This window comes from Pinus tabuliformis, chromosome 8 (genome assembly GCF_031772625.1).
Source record: "Pinus tabuliformis cultivar Carrire ecotype Pingquan chromosome 8, CPIR1, whole genome shotgun sequence".
Taxonomy (NCBI): domain Eukaryota; kingdom Viridiplantae; phylum Streptophyta; class Pinopsida; order Pinales; family Pinaceae; genus Pinus; species Pinus tabuliformis.
Window position 1 is genome coordinate 1,351,417,568 of NC_142294.1, and position 14,160 is coordinate 1,351,431,727.

Here is a 14,160-nt window from a genome sequence, read left to right on the forward strand (position 1 = left end):
TCCACTCCATTATCCATGATATAACCAGAACATAATGGCTACCCAGTAAAGAAGCTTGGATCAAGACTTTATCAAGATCTCTCAAAGTGATACCATATGACTTTAGCCCAAATCATGGTTAGAGATATCAAGAAGGAAAACAAAGAGATACAAAAGCCCATGATGCAGCTTTCTGTTCCAAGGCAAAGTAGGACTTAATCCACTCTTGAGGTTTGCTTTCAACATAATAATATTCCCAGAATTGTCTCCAAGTGGAAGTTTCAAATACTACTTTAGGCATTATACCAAGGCAAGAACTGATTGCATGTAGAAGCTCAAAATATTCCTCTTTCTATAATACCAAGGCCAGATTGAACTTCATATTGAATCTTTAATAATGCTGATTGATGTGATCTCAGAGTAACATTCGTTCAAAAGTGCAAATTGCTTAGCTTGCAAGGTGGAATCTAAGAATGGACTTCCTAATACAGTGTTCTTCTGCTCAATGGAACTGCTAAATATATAGCATTGTGTTTCCTGTGGCAATTGCTGCCTTTCCTTTAGGTTTACTACACATCACCCCGCTACTCTGGGTGTTGGAGCCTGCATGTCTAGCTGACCTCATTGTAAATCTTGATGGTCTGACGGTTGCTTGAGAAAGGGGGCACTACCTCACTGATCTATGACAGGACTGATCCCTCCACTAGCTGAGATCTGTGTTACCTGATCGATGGGTTCTTTAGCTGAGATCTTTGTTACCTGATCCGTGGAACTTCTTGATGCTTAATCCATGGATCCACATTTCGGATACAGATACAGATACAGATACACATTACAGATACACCTATATCTACGTAGGATCTGCCACGTAAATGGATCCCATGCCAGCTATCCCTCACATGCCAGATAGCAAGCAAACAACATTAGAGTTTTTGGCTTGTTTTTTTTATTTTTTTAAGGATTTTTGCCACCTGTTTGAAACCCTAAAAAACAAATATTCTATTTAGTTTTTTAGTTAGATTAATTATTAGTAATCTGTAGGTTGTATATTTGTATTAGTTATTAATTACCTATAGGCTGTATAGCACATGATAATGCTAGAGTTGAAAAATGTGTAACTAGGTTCAGTCTTGTTAAAATTGGCAACTAGGGCCAAACTCCATGTGGGTCTTCTTATTTATGGCAGCTGATATTTTTCTTGGATTCATCTCGTCGAGAGGTGTAGGATTGATCTAAAGATCATCCGATTCCGACATGTATTCATGGAGATATGAATTTATTTGTGTTATGGGACAATTCGTCAAGGTCGGCCAGCACCCAAATTGCTCCCACTTGTCCTCCATGTTTTAGTTAAATAGAGGTGCCTTGCAAGTCATTTTAGACCTAAGTTGTAGGAAACGCTGGAGAAGGGTCTGTTTCCGGCCAGAAATGAAACGAAACGAGGAAACTCGTACCATACGGCCCGGAAACTTGTTTCGGCCTTACTGGCCCGTTTTTTGAGGAGGAAACGTGGATAGTGCGATCGGAAATGAGTTTCCGGGCCGTACGACGGAGTTTCCTCTTCCAGCTTGACTTTTTCTTGTATTTTTTTTAATATTTTATCTTCTAATTTTTTATTGGGCGACTAAAGAGACTTCTAGTTGCTTCTAGATGCCTCTCTCAAGTTATAAAAGTGACCCTTGCCTCATTCTCTCATCACACAATTGAGCAAGTCATTTCTCTTGGACACTGACGATTTTAGCAAAGGCGAAGAGAGGAAGAGAGTAGTGGTTTCAACTAGGGTCTTTTCAACAGTGAGCAAAGGAGATTTCAGTAGCAAGAGAGAGATTTCAGTAGCATATTTGGAGTGCAGAGTTCCTGCAGCCTTAGTCTTTATTGTACTTGAAGCCTCATATATATAATAAAGGCTGATTTTGAGATTTGGATATATAATAAAGGTTGATTTTGGATATTCCGATATTGTTATTTTCATTATGTGATCATTCATGAGTAAATGTGATGTAAATTTAATCATAATGTTTAAACTTTAAATGTAATAAATTATAATGTATCATGTATGCTTTATGATTGCACATAAGATTTCTTAAATGCCCTAAATTCTAATATATATATATATATATATATTCGCGTTTCCTCATTTCCAAAATTTGGGGGGGTTGCATTTCGTACCCGTGCCTGTTTCCGAAACTCGTACCTGTTTTCCCGTTTCGTGCAACTTAGGTTTAGACTCACCTCTTGTGATCTCTTCTCTCCACTGTTTTGGGTTTTAGTGGAAGGGGAAGTCCCCAAGAGGATACGCTGTCCTAAGAAGAGATCTGCCATGCCCTTAACCGCAATTCTGAAAGGGACTAGGACGCAGTCAAACAAGGGACTAGAATGCAGTAAATCAAGGACTTATATGCCGGTTGCAATAGCCCTAAATGCTGAGATGAGGAAGCCCTACTTACAGTTAAGTAGAAGCCCAAACGTTGTCCTAAATGAGGGATGCCTTAACTGCTGTTCTAATTGAGATCGAGGCACAGTCAATAAAGCATGCCCTTGACCATAACGCAATCATGAAGGATAGATCGTATCGTTGTCATGGAGAGATCCTAACGCTGTCACCTTAATGCTGTCATGGAGGATCTATCCTTACCCTAGCCACAGTAAGGAAGAGTCCTAAACACAGAGATCTGGCTGCTGCCCTAACCCTAAATGCAGTCTCCTAGCTGCAACACTTAAGGTTGCCCTAGGCCGCAATCCATGAGGGTATATACGCAGCAAGAAGGGACACTTATACACAACAATACTACGCTTTCCTAGGCCGCATTCATTAAGGGTTTGGATGCAGCAAGGGGAGGTCCTTGACAAGCCCTAACCGCAGTCTTATCAAGTGTCATAAGCTGGTGCCCTAGACACAGTCAAGGAAGAGATGTATACGCAGTCCATGGAGGGATGTAAGCCACAGTTAAGGAGGGTGCTATAGGCAGCTCAAGGAGGCTCCAAACAACAACATTTAAATGTGCACTAGGACACAGTCCATAAGACCTTAATCCGTAGCTAAAGGGAGCTCTAGTCTCTGTCCTGACCATAGTAAAGGAGGCCTAAGAAGTGGTTCCTATCTGTTGTCCTAAACCGAAGATCTAGAGGTGACCCCATCCGCAGGTAAGGGTGACTGTCCATAGCTATTGAAGTTTCTAGGTCTAACAGTTAGAAATCCCCCATGTACTTTCTGATTTATTTCTTCCTACTTGTTGTGATTAATTAACAAGTTATTTACCATGTAAATACTGAAAATAAACACAAGTACATGCTCAACACATTATAGATCATCAACTGAAGGAAACATAAATCAACACACAAATGACACCGTTATTTTTGGATTAATGTCCCCGGAAAAACCCAATGCGGGAAAACCGGTGTAGCTATCCGAGGGTTTGATTTATTAAGCAGTTTCATAATACAATCTGAGTGCCAAATCCGGGTCTCCCAACAGAGAAAAATCTTGGCAGTTTCGGCTTCTGCCCTCTGCATCGACTTTCCTGACTGTTCCGTCAGTTCCCGGTAATTCCGGCTGTTCCCGACAGTTTCGGCTGTTCCCGACAGTGCTGGCTTCTGCCCTCTGCGTCAGCTTTCTCGGTTGTTTCGGCAGCTCCCGGTAGTTTCGGCTGTTCCCGATAGTTTCGGCTTCTGTCCTCTGCGTTAACGTTCCCGGCTGTTCCGGCTGTTCCCGACAGTTTCGGCTGTTCCCGACAGTTCCAGCAGTTCCTGGTTGTTCCGGCTTCTCCCCTTTGTGTCAACTTTCTCGGCTGTTCCGGCAGTTCCTGGTAGTTCCGGTTTCTATCCTCTGTGTCAACTTCCCTGGCTGTTCCTGCAGTTCCCAGCAGTTCCAGCTTTTGCCCTCTACGTCAGCTTTCCCGGTTTCTGTGCTGATCCTCCTGACACTATCTTTGCCTCTTTGCTTCTGTATTCATTGCCTTTCAGCTGCAACTTCTGATCACTCTCTCAACTTTCTCAGCAAACCCAACCCCAGAAAGTCGAAATCTTGATCTCTTGGTGTGTTCTCCAAGTGAGCCTCAAGCCTCGTCTTATACTTTTCTCGTTGACAAATCAACGGCCGAGATTAAGTCCCTAATCGACGGATAAGATTAAATTTGGCTTGATCCATGTCTTTTGGACCATTCTAACATAGTTTTATATTAATTCACATTAATATTTAAATTTCCCTAAGTTTAGACTTAGGGACTCCATTAAAAATATTAATTATTTTAATATCTTCCAAACTGTTTAGAATCTGCCCAAACCCTTTCTGGGTATTGGAGATCTCATGTGCTTTAACCTCTCCACCAAATTTCGTGGCTAGAGCACATCCAATGTTACCCCAAATCAACACTCCCTCTTAGCGAGGACTGTGCTCTAGCAATACTCCTCACTGAGTATTACCCTGATCATTTGGCATCGGTCCCTGTGCTAATTCTAGGCATGCTGCCCAACATCCTCTGCACTTCTGCATCCTGTACTGCTGCCCATAGCTCTGCCACTGCCATTGTTGCATCTATATGACAACTCCCTTTGCATCCGTGCTGCTGCCCATGGCCCTGTTGCTGCCACTGCTGCGTCTACACTGTACAGTGCATCTCCCCTCATCATGCTGCCCATAGCACTACCACTGCTAACTGCTACACTGCAACTCAGTTACTGAGAAGTAAGTCACTGATCTCCCAAGTCTGACCTCTCTGTTAGGCTAGAGTACTCCTGATGCTGAAGCTCCCTCTACCGCTGACAAGCGCTCCCTCTCTGACCTCTGCTTTGCTGCAACAACTCCCTGCATCTCGCACCATTGCACACCTCTCTGTGCCATCCTGCACTGGTGCAACACTCTCGTGCCTCTCGCACTGTTGCAGCTTGCTAGCCTCGCGCTGTCTTGGGAATCCTTCACTGTAGCTCCCTTTGTCGCTCCATCTGCATCCGTCTCTACCGACATCTGCCGGCACTGCTACTCCTCATCGGGGCTCCTGTAGCAAGGTATAATCCAAGAGGTTGGGTACCTCGAGGATCCTACCCCTCATCGCCTGTAGTCCGCCTGACTACAACTTGATGTCTCCCCACTTCTTCTCAAGTGGCACATGAGTACTCATGGCACAATCATCATCCCTCAAGGTGAAGGCCTTGATACAATGTTTATCTAGAATGGACAGGATCCTGGCCTTCCAAACCACAAAGTTGGACGCTCTGTCCAGCCTATGCTGATCCCTCATCCCATTCACGACCATCTCTCTACTCTTCTCTGTTGACTCCTCCGAGTCTCTCTACTTCCTGCCTGGAAGTTCTCGGTTCGAATCCTGCTGAGTCTCTCCACTTCTCGTCTGGAAGTTCTCTTCTGGACTCCCTCTGAGTCCAGATTTTCCTCCTGGAAATCCTTCTGCCAACCATCAACTGCACCACTAATCTGGATTCTTTGGCTAGAAATCCGTCTCGGCAGCAACTCCCTCGCCTTGGTCTTGCCCTGTTAGATACTGTTCTGACTACAGTACCCCACCAGCTTCACTTTGCAACTTACCCACAACCTCCTAAGCCCCAACAAACTGAAGGTTAGAGCTTCTAGGCTCTGCGCAATCCCGACACTAGCAAAATTCACACTACCTGCCCACGGGCGTTAATCTTTCCTGACTGAGAAAGATGACCGGGCACTGCATAGGTCGAGTCTGCTCCTCTCTGCCACTGTGCTGATCCTCTTCCCGGCTCAAGCTTGATGACGCAGGCACTGCATCACCCCTTCCTTGCTTCTTTGCTGCTAGGAACAACTTCTGTCACTCGGGATGGCTGTTTTCTGTTGCTGCTGCTTTGCTTTGCTGATGTCCTTAGTTCTCCTGTGATCTACAACCATGCTTTGATACCATGTTGAAGTTTCTAAGTCTAACAATCAGAAACCCTCCATGTACATTCTGATTTATTCCTTCCTACTTGTTGTGATTAATTAACAAGTTATTTAACATGTAAATACTAAAAATAAACACAAGTACATGGTCAACACATTACAGATCATCAACTGAAGGAAACAGAAACAAGCACATAAATGACACCGTTATTTTTGGACTAATGTCCCCAGAAAAACCCAATGCAGGAAAACCGGTGCAACTATCTGAGGGTTTGATTTATTAAGCAGTTTTAGAATACAATCTGGGTGCTAAATCCGGCTCGTCCAACAGAGAAAAATCTCGGCAGTTCCGGCTTCTTCCCTCTGCATTAGCTTTCCGGCAGTTCCGGCAGTTCCGACTGTTCCCTATAATTTCGGCTTCTGCCCTCTGCATCAGCTTTCTCGGCTGTTCCAACAGTTCCTGGTAGTTCTAGCAGTTCTCGACTGTTTTGGCTGTTCTCGGAAGTTTCGGCTTCTGCCCTATTCGTCAACTTTCTCGGCTGTTCTGGCAGTTCCGGGTAGTTCTGACTTTTCTCCTCTACGTTAGCTTTTCCGGCAGTTCCCAGTGTTCTGGCTGTTCCCAGTAGTTCCGGCTTCTGCCCTCTGCGTCAGCTTCCCCGGCTGCTGCGTTGATCCTCTCGACACTATCTTTGCCTCTTTGCTTCTGTATTCACTGCCCCTCAGCTGCAACTCCTGATCACTCTCTCAACTTTGTCAGCAAACCCAGCGCTAGAAAGTCGAAATCTTGATCTCTTGGTGTTTTCTCCAAGTGACCCTCAAGCCTCCTCTTATACTTTTCTTGTTGACAAATCAATGACCGAGATTAAGTCCCTATTCGACAGCTAAGATTAGATTTGGCTTGATCCATGTCTTTAGGACCATGCTAACACAGTTTTATATTAATTCACATTAATATTTTAATTTCCCTAAGTTTAGACTTAGGGACTCCATTAAAAATATTAATTATTTTAATATCTCCCAAACTGTTTAGAATCTGCCCAAACCCTTTCTGGGTATTGGAGATCTCATGTGCCCTAACCTCTCCACGAAATTTCGTGGCTAGAACACATCCTATGCTACCCCAAATCAACAATAGCTATAGGAGGATGGCCATAGGCAGCGTTACATAGTCACCTAGCCACTGAGATTATGCCACATCGCTATAAGCATGGCCATTTGTGTGGGTATGTTATGCTGGGCAGAAGAATCCAATAGGGTTGTTGCTTAAAGTCTGATTGGGTCACTGTGTGAAGGGACAAGCTAAATGTATATGCTGCTTGAAGACTGTGTGTTAGGCCACAGGCCATAACATCACAGTCAATTTCATATGGATGTTTAAGGACTCATATCATTAGCATTATGTATGGAGCTGTTGTAATACTACTAAGATCTTAGACTATTAGAGCGCTGTATGATGATGTTCCAATACGAGATAGACAAAGCTATAATCATGGGTTCATTGAGGATGGTTGGAGCATATTGGATGCACAATGATGGATGCAACATGGGTGCAACATGATGATGAGGTGCAGCACAATGATGGGTGCAACATGATGATGAAGTGTAGCTCAGTGATGGGTACAACATGGTGATGGAATCACCTGAGTTCAGATTTGCTACCTCATGTGTCATCTTCTTAAAGAAGATCTCTGCTCTTATTTTGTCAAGTCAAAATGTTGAGTTCTGATGTATATGTACTATCTCTCTCTCTCTCTCTCTGCTGAACTGTTGAAGAACATAAGAAGAATTGATCAAGGGTTTCCCCACATTGGGGTTTGTCCCTGGCTGGCGCCACATCTTGTGTCCTCTTGTCTTGGCTTGTTTTTCTACGATTTATGTTTATGTTCTATCTGCATTTTACTATCATTCTAAATGTGATTGTTAATCTGGAATTGATGTTGAGCTAATATGGAAAATTGAAGTAAATTTTCTCTCAGCATAGAACATACCTAAAATTAACATGGTATTAGAGCTGAGGTGAAGACAAAGCCCACGATAGAGTGAAAGAGCAATCACCGAAGATAGTTGGACAAGGTCAAACGACTCAATGGGTTCCGTGTCCCATTTCAACTCCACCAAGGGTGAAGTTGAAGCAAATAAGATTATCAAAGTGGCGTAGTGGAAGCATCTGGTGGCCTACCTACAGGTCACTTCAATGGAAGTCCAGATCTGAGAAGAAGGGACACATCACTTGATGATGATAACAATCATTCCAGGGGCATTTCAATGATTGGAGGAATGAGAGGTACAATGGCAAAGGAAAAGGGAATGCAGGTCATCAAGGAAATGGTCGTCTCTTCAAGAAAGCAAGGATCTCTAGGTATGAAGAATCTAATGTTGTTTCAGATAAGCAAGAGGAGATCAACCCTCTTCACTACCTCTCCTCTGGACACTTTGAAAAAGTGGTATATTGATAGTGGTGCTTCAAGGCACTTCATCGGATACAAGGAAGCTCTCTCTAATTTGATAGAGAAGGAGACAATCGTGGAGATTATTCTTGGAGACGATGCCACCTATCCCGGAAAGGGTGTAGGGAATGCTACCCTTCAATTGAATGAGAGTAGCACGATTCATTTACAAGAAGTTCTTTATGTACCTGATCTCAAGAAGAACTTGGTGTCCATTTCGGCAATGGAAGTCAAAGGTTTCAAGGTGGCATTCATCAATGGAAAGGTACGTGTGTGGATAAGGAATTTTTAAAGATGCTTTTGAGTTCAGGGTTGGCAATTTGTATCAAGTTGCAGGAAGTCCATTGGGGACCATGTCGTATGACTCATCTCTTCTATGGCACCGGAGGTCCGCCCATCTTCATTATGAGGCCCTACTCGATGTGAGTCAGATAGTGAAAGGGATGCTTGAATTCAAGAAGAGCATGGAGGTACCTGTCCGAGATGTACCGAAGAAAAACTTACAAGGGGACCATTCCCCTCATGTAATAGCAAGACCACAGATGTGGATCAACCCGAGAGGTTTGAGATTCACGATCGGGAATCTCATGTATGCAAGTGGAACAAAGCTCTCTATGATTTGAAGCAAGCACCCCGGGTTTGGTATGAGAGGATTGATAGCTATCTGATGAAGCTGAGATTCACTAGGAGTGAAGCTGTCCAAACCATTTCTTTAAGGTTGTGGATGATAGACCTTTCATACTGGTACCTTATGTGGACGACCTCTTTTGGCAAGTACAGACACTCTCATTTGCAAAAGTAAGAGGGAGTTGGATTTTGGATTTGGAATGGTGAATTGAAAGTCCATGTCTACCTTGATGAAGCCTAACTTAAAGAAGTTATGCGATAATGATGCCAGACTTGATTTGGGAAATGCCTCTGAGTTTCATAAACTCATACTAGCATTGATGTTCTTGGTGAACTCCCATCCGGATATGTGCTTTGCAGTTAGCATGCTGAGCTCATATATGGTTGAGCCTCACTGGATTGGTGCCAAGAATCTTTTGAGATATCTTAGAGGCACAATCTCTCATGGATTGAGATACACCGTCAGAAATATAAGGCTGGATGATTATTCGAATGCTGACTGGGCAGGCAGTGTGGAGGATCGCAAGAGCACCTCTAGGTGCTGGTTCTCTTTGGGTTCTGCTTCGATATCTTGGATGAGCAGGAAGCAGAAGTCGGTTGTTTTGAGCACCGATGAGGCCAGATACATAAGCTGCGAGTATGACCTCGTGTGAAGCTATCTAGTTGTAGAAGCTCTTCAGTGAACTGTTTGGACACGTATTGGATATCATTGTGATCTTCTGTGACAACCAGAGGGGGATTCAATTGTTGAGGAATCCCGTGTTCTATGATCACTCCAAGATCTGGGATATGGTAGATCGAGGAGCAAGAAGGCTCCATCGCATTGGGACTGATGTGCAGGTCGCCGATATTCTGTCGAAGCCCCTGGGAAAGGTCAAATTCTTGACTTTCCGAGAACGACTAGGAGTCGTGGAGAGACTCTCTCCTAAGGGTCCTGTATGATATGGACATTGAGCTCTGGGAGCTCCGGGGGGCTTGGGGGTACATCTTGGAGTGATGAGCAACCATAGGGTGAGTGGTTCAACCTTCCCCTAGTGGTTTGCTATGTAGGCAGGATGAGTGGTTCATCCTTCTCCTGCTGAGACACAATCATAGGGTGAGTGGTTTAGCCTTCTCCTAATGATTTGTTGTGTACAGGGTGAATGGTTCAACCTTCCCCTAATGATTTGTTGTGTACAAGGTGAGTGGTTCAGCCTTCCCCTGGGATACCCCTGGCGACATGTAGGCAGGATGAGTGGTTCATCCTTCTCTTGCTGAGACATCCTACCCATGCAGTCTGGGACTCATGGGAAGTACCTCTCATTTGGCCAATGAGTAGGGAAATGAGGATAGGGACCATAGTAGTACCGATGGACACATCGTGTTACTACCATACTCCCTATGCTAGGATGATATTGATCTGGGATCAATTGGAACTGACTTCAAGTCAGTAAGAGTGATATGATACACTCTCTTTATTTGGAACTGATTTCGGATCAGTAAGAGTGGTATGACACACTCTCTTTATTGGAACTGACTTCGGGTCAGTAAGAGTGGTATGAGACACTCTCTTTTATATGGGATTGACTTCGAGTTAGTAGAGGATGGTATGATACATTCTCGATCACTTCTTCTTCTTCATAGTTCAGCAGAGCAGAGTAGAGCTAAGCAGTGCAGGGCACTGATGGCAGAGATAGTACGGTCTGGCAGATGGATTAGCAGATGGAGTTCTCCCTAGTTGAGAGGGAGTGTTAAAATTGGCAACTAGGGCCAAACTCCATGTGGGTCTTCTTATTTATGGCAGTTGATATTTTTCTTGGATTCCTCTCGTTGAGAGGTGTAGGATTGATCTAAAGATCATCCGATTCCGACATGTATTCACGGAGATATGAATTTATTTGTGTTATGGGACAATTCGTCAATGTCGGCCAACAACCAAATTACCCCCACTTGTCCTCCAAGTTTTAGTATAAATAGAGGTGCCTTGCAAGTCATTTTAGACTCGCCTCTTGTGATCTCTTCTCTCCACTGTTTTGGGTTTTAGTGGAAGGGGAAGTCCCCAAAAGGATACGCTGTCTTAAGAAGAGATCTGCCATGCCCTTAACTGCAATTCTGAAAGGGACTAGGACGCAGTCAAACAAGGGACTAGAATGCAGTAAATCAAGGACTTATATGCTGGTTGCAATAGCCCTAAACGCTGAGATGAGGAAGCCCTACTTACAGTTAAGTAGAAGCCCAAACACTGTCCTAAATGAGGGATGCTCTAACTGCTGTTCTAATTGAGATCAAGGCACAGTCAATAAAGCATACACTTGACCATAACGCAGTCATGAAGGATAGATCCTATCGCTGTCATGGAGGATCTATCCTTGCCCTAGCTGTAGTAAAGAAGAGTCCTAAACACAGAGATATGGCTGTTGCCCTAACCCTAAACACAGTGTCCTAATTGCAGCACTTACAGTTTCCCCAGGCCGCAGTCCATGAGGGTATATACGCAGCAAGAAGGGACACTTATACACAAAAATAATACGTTGTCCTAGGCCGCATTCATTAAGGGTTTGGATGCAGCAAGGGGAGGCCTTTGACAAGCCCTAACCGCAGTCTTATCAAGTGTCACAAGCTGGTGCCCTAGACGCAGTCAAGGAAGAGATGTATACATAGTCCATGGAGGGATCTAGGCCGCAGTTAAGGCGGGTGCTATAAGCAGCTCAAGGAGGCTCCAAACAACAACATTTAAATGTGCACTAGGACGCAATCCATACGACCTTAATCCACAACTAAAGGGAGCTCTAGTCTTTGTCTAGACCATAATAAAGGAGGCCTAAGAAGTGGTTCCTATCTGCTGTCCTAAACCGAAGATCTAGAGGTGATCCCATCCGCAGTTAAGGGTGACTATCCATAGCTACAGGTGGATGGTCACAGGCAGCGTTACACAATCACCTAGCCACTGAGATTATGCCACGTTATTGTAGATGACAGCATGACCATTTGTTTGGGTATGTTATGCTGGGCAGAAGTATCCAATAGGGCTTCTGCTTAAAGTCTGATTGGGTCATTGTGTGAAGGGACATGCTAAATGTATATGCTGCCTGAAGATTGTGTGTTAGGCCATAGGCCATAACATCACAGTCAATATCGTATGGATATTTAAGGACTCATATCATTAGCATTATGTATGGAGCTGTTGTAATAGTATTGAGATCTCAGACTATTAGAGGGCTGTATGATGATGTTCCAATACAAGATAGACCGAGCTATAATCATGGGTTCATTGAGGATGGTTGCATCATATTGGATGCATAGTGATGGATGCAACATGATGATGAGGTGCAACATGATGTTGAAGTGTAGCTCAGTGATGGGTATAGCATGGTGATGGAATCACCTAAGTTCAGATCTGCTACCTCATGTGTCATCTTATTAAAGAAGATCTCTGCTCTTATTTTGTCAAGTCAAAATGTTGACTTCTGATGTATATGTACTATCTGTCTCTCTCTGCTGAACTATTGAAGAACATAAGAAGAATTGATCAAGGGTTTCCCCACATTGGGGTTTGTCCCTAGCTGGCACCACATCTTGTGTCCTCTTGTCTTGGCCTGTTTTTCTGCGATTTATGTTTATGTTCTATCTGCATTTATTATGATGTTAAATGTGATTGCTAATCTGGAATTGATATTGAGCTAATATGGAAAATTGAAGTAAATTTTCTCTCAGCATAGACATACCTAAAATTAATAGGTCTTCATAAATATGAAATGTACTTTTGATTCTTGTAAACTGTAAAATGAAAGAAAATTATTTTTATTATTTTTGGAGCATGGGTTTCATGCTTAAGGTCTTTTATTTTACAGGTGATGGTCCCATTGAGTGCTTCTAGGGTTTGTCCTAGGTCAAGAAGTCAAAAGAGTCATTGCCATAGGTTGAAGGCCCCTTCGGGCACATTGTAACTTGTAAAGAAAATTATTTTTGTCCTTAAAAGTGTCAAAATACCCTCCAAGATCAACTCGGCCTGGCCGCTAGCAAGGCGGCCTAATTTGAGGACCCACGCCCACCTTTGAGAAGCCTATATAAAGGAGGAAACTCGACCTGCTTGGAGCACATTCATCTCTCACTCATTGAAGGAAGAAGAGGAAGAGGACGAAGAAGATTTGGTTTTGGGCTAATTCCCTCTCACGTGCGAAGGAAGGCTAAGGTTTTTGCAACAAATCTAGGGTTTTTCCTCTACAAGTTCGATCTTGAAGAAGAGAAGGCAAGAAGGTCAAGCGAATGTCACAAGAAGCCATCCTCAAGCTCCAAAAGGTAGAGAAAACCAAGCAAAGGTCTAAGGAAGTTCTGGGAGGCTAAACGAAGCTCACACGTGTGGTAGAAACCAGTGTGGAAAAGTCGTGATTTAATCCTAAAAACCTGATTTTTTGACCAAAACGATTTAATCGCATGACCTTTTGGCAAAGGAAAAAGTCACGATTTTTTCGTTATACTCCCGATTTAATTGGGAGTCGACCCAAAAAGTCGGCCTCCCTTCCCAGGCCGCGGATAAAAAGCCCGCAAAGGTGAAAAGGGTCATTTTTTCGCTGTTTTCTCTACCATTCGACGCTGTGGAGATACATAGGGGTTTGCCATTGCGTTAGAGGAGAATATTTGTGAGTTTTGAGGTGGAGATTTGGATTGTAACAACCACCTACAACCACCTACAACCATATACATTGATCAACTGTCTGCTGTAGATTTCTCTTTTTATTGCTAGAGCTCGCTCTATTAGTGGTATGTATTGTAATTTGTTTCTGAGTGCAATACAAATTATATTTTGCTGAGTTGAAGGCTGAAGCAATTTCATGGTGTTGCTATGGTATTGTTTTCATTTTATTTGAAATACAGGATGGTATTGTGTTCATTTTATTGCATTAGAGGAGAATATTTGTGAGTTTTGAGGTGGAGATTTGGAGATTTTTCCACTGCTCATCGTTGGAGATTCAAACTTAAAAGTGCCGAATTGCTGCTGCCTAGTGCCAGGTATGTATTTTAATTTCTCTCATAGCTTCTTTTACACATGATTTCTTAAATCTTTCTATGCTTCTCTAAAATTCTATTAGTTTGTTTATGTCTTATTTTTGCCTAGAATCTAGATTCTAGATTGAAGAAAAACTTCAACTTTCAAGATTAAAATGACAAAAATTCAAATTTCAAACCCTTGTTTACTGAATCCGAGTGTTTTTAAGTGACTGAGAACTAGAAGAGTCATTTAAAATCTAAAATCAACTATTGCATTTGTGT

General features: G+C 43.1%; 1 protein-coding gene across 2 annotated transcripts in view; it reads left to right on the forward strand.

Annotated features, from left to right (window-relative positions):
* PEL1 (Eukaryotic release factor 1 (eRF1) family protein) overlaps positions 1-14,160 on the forward strand; it is a 377,005-nt gene that overhangs the window by 119,257 nt on the left and 243,588 nt on the right. The window lies entirely within an intron of this gene.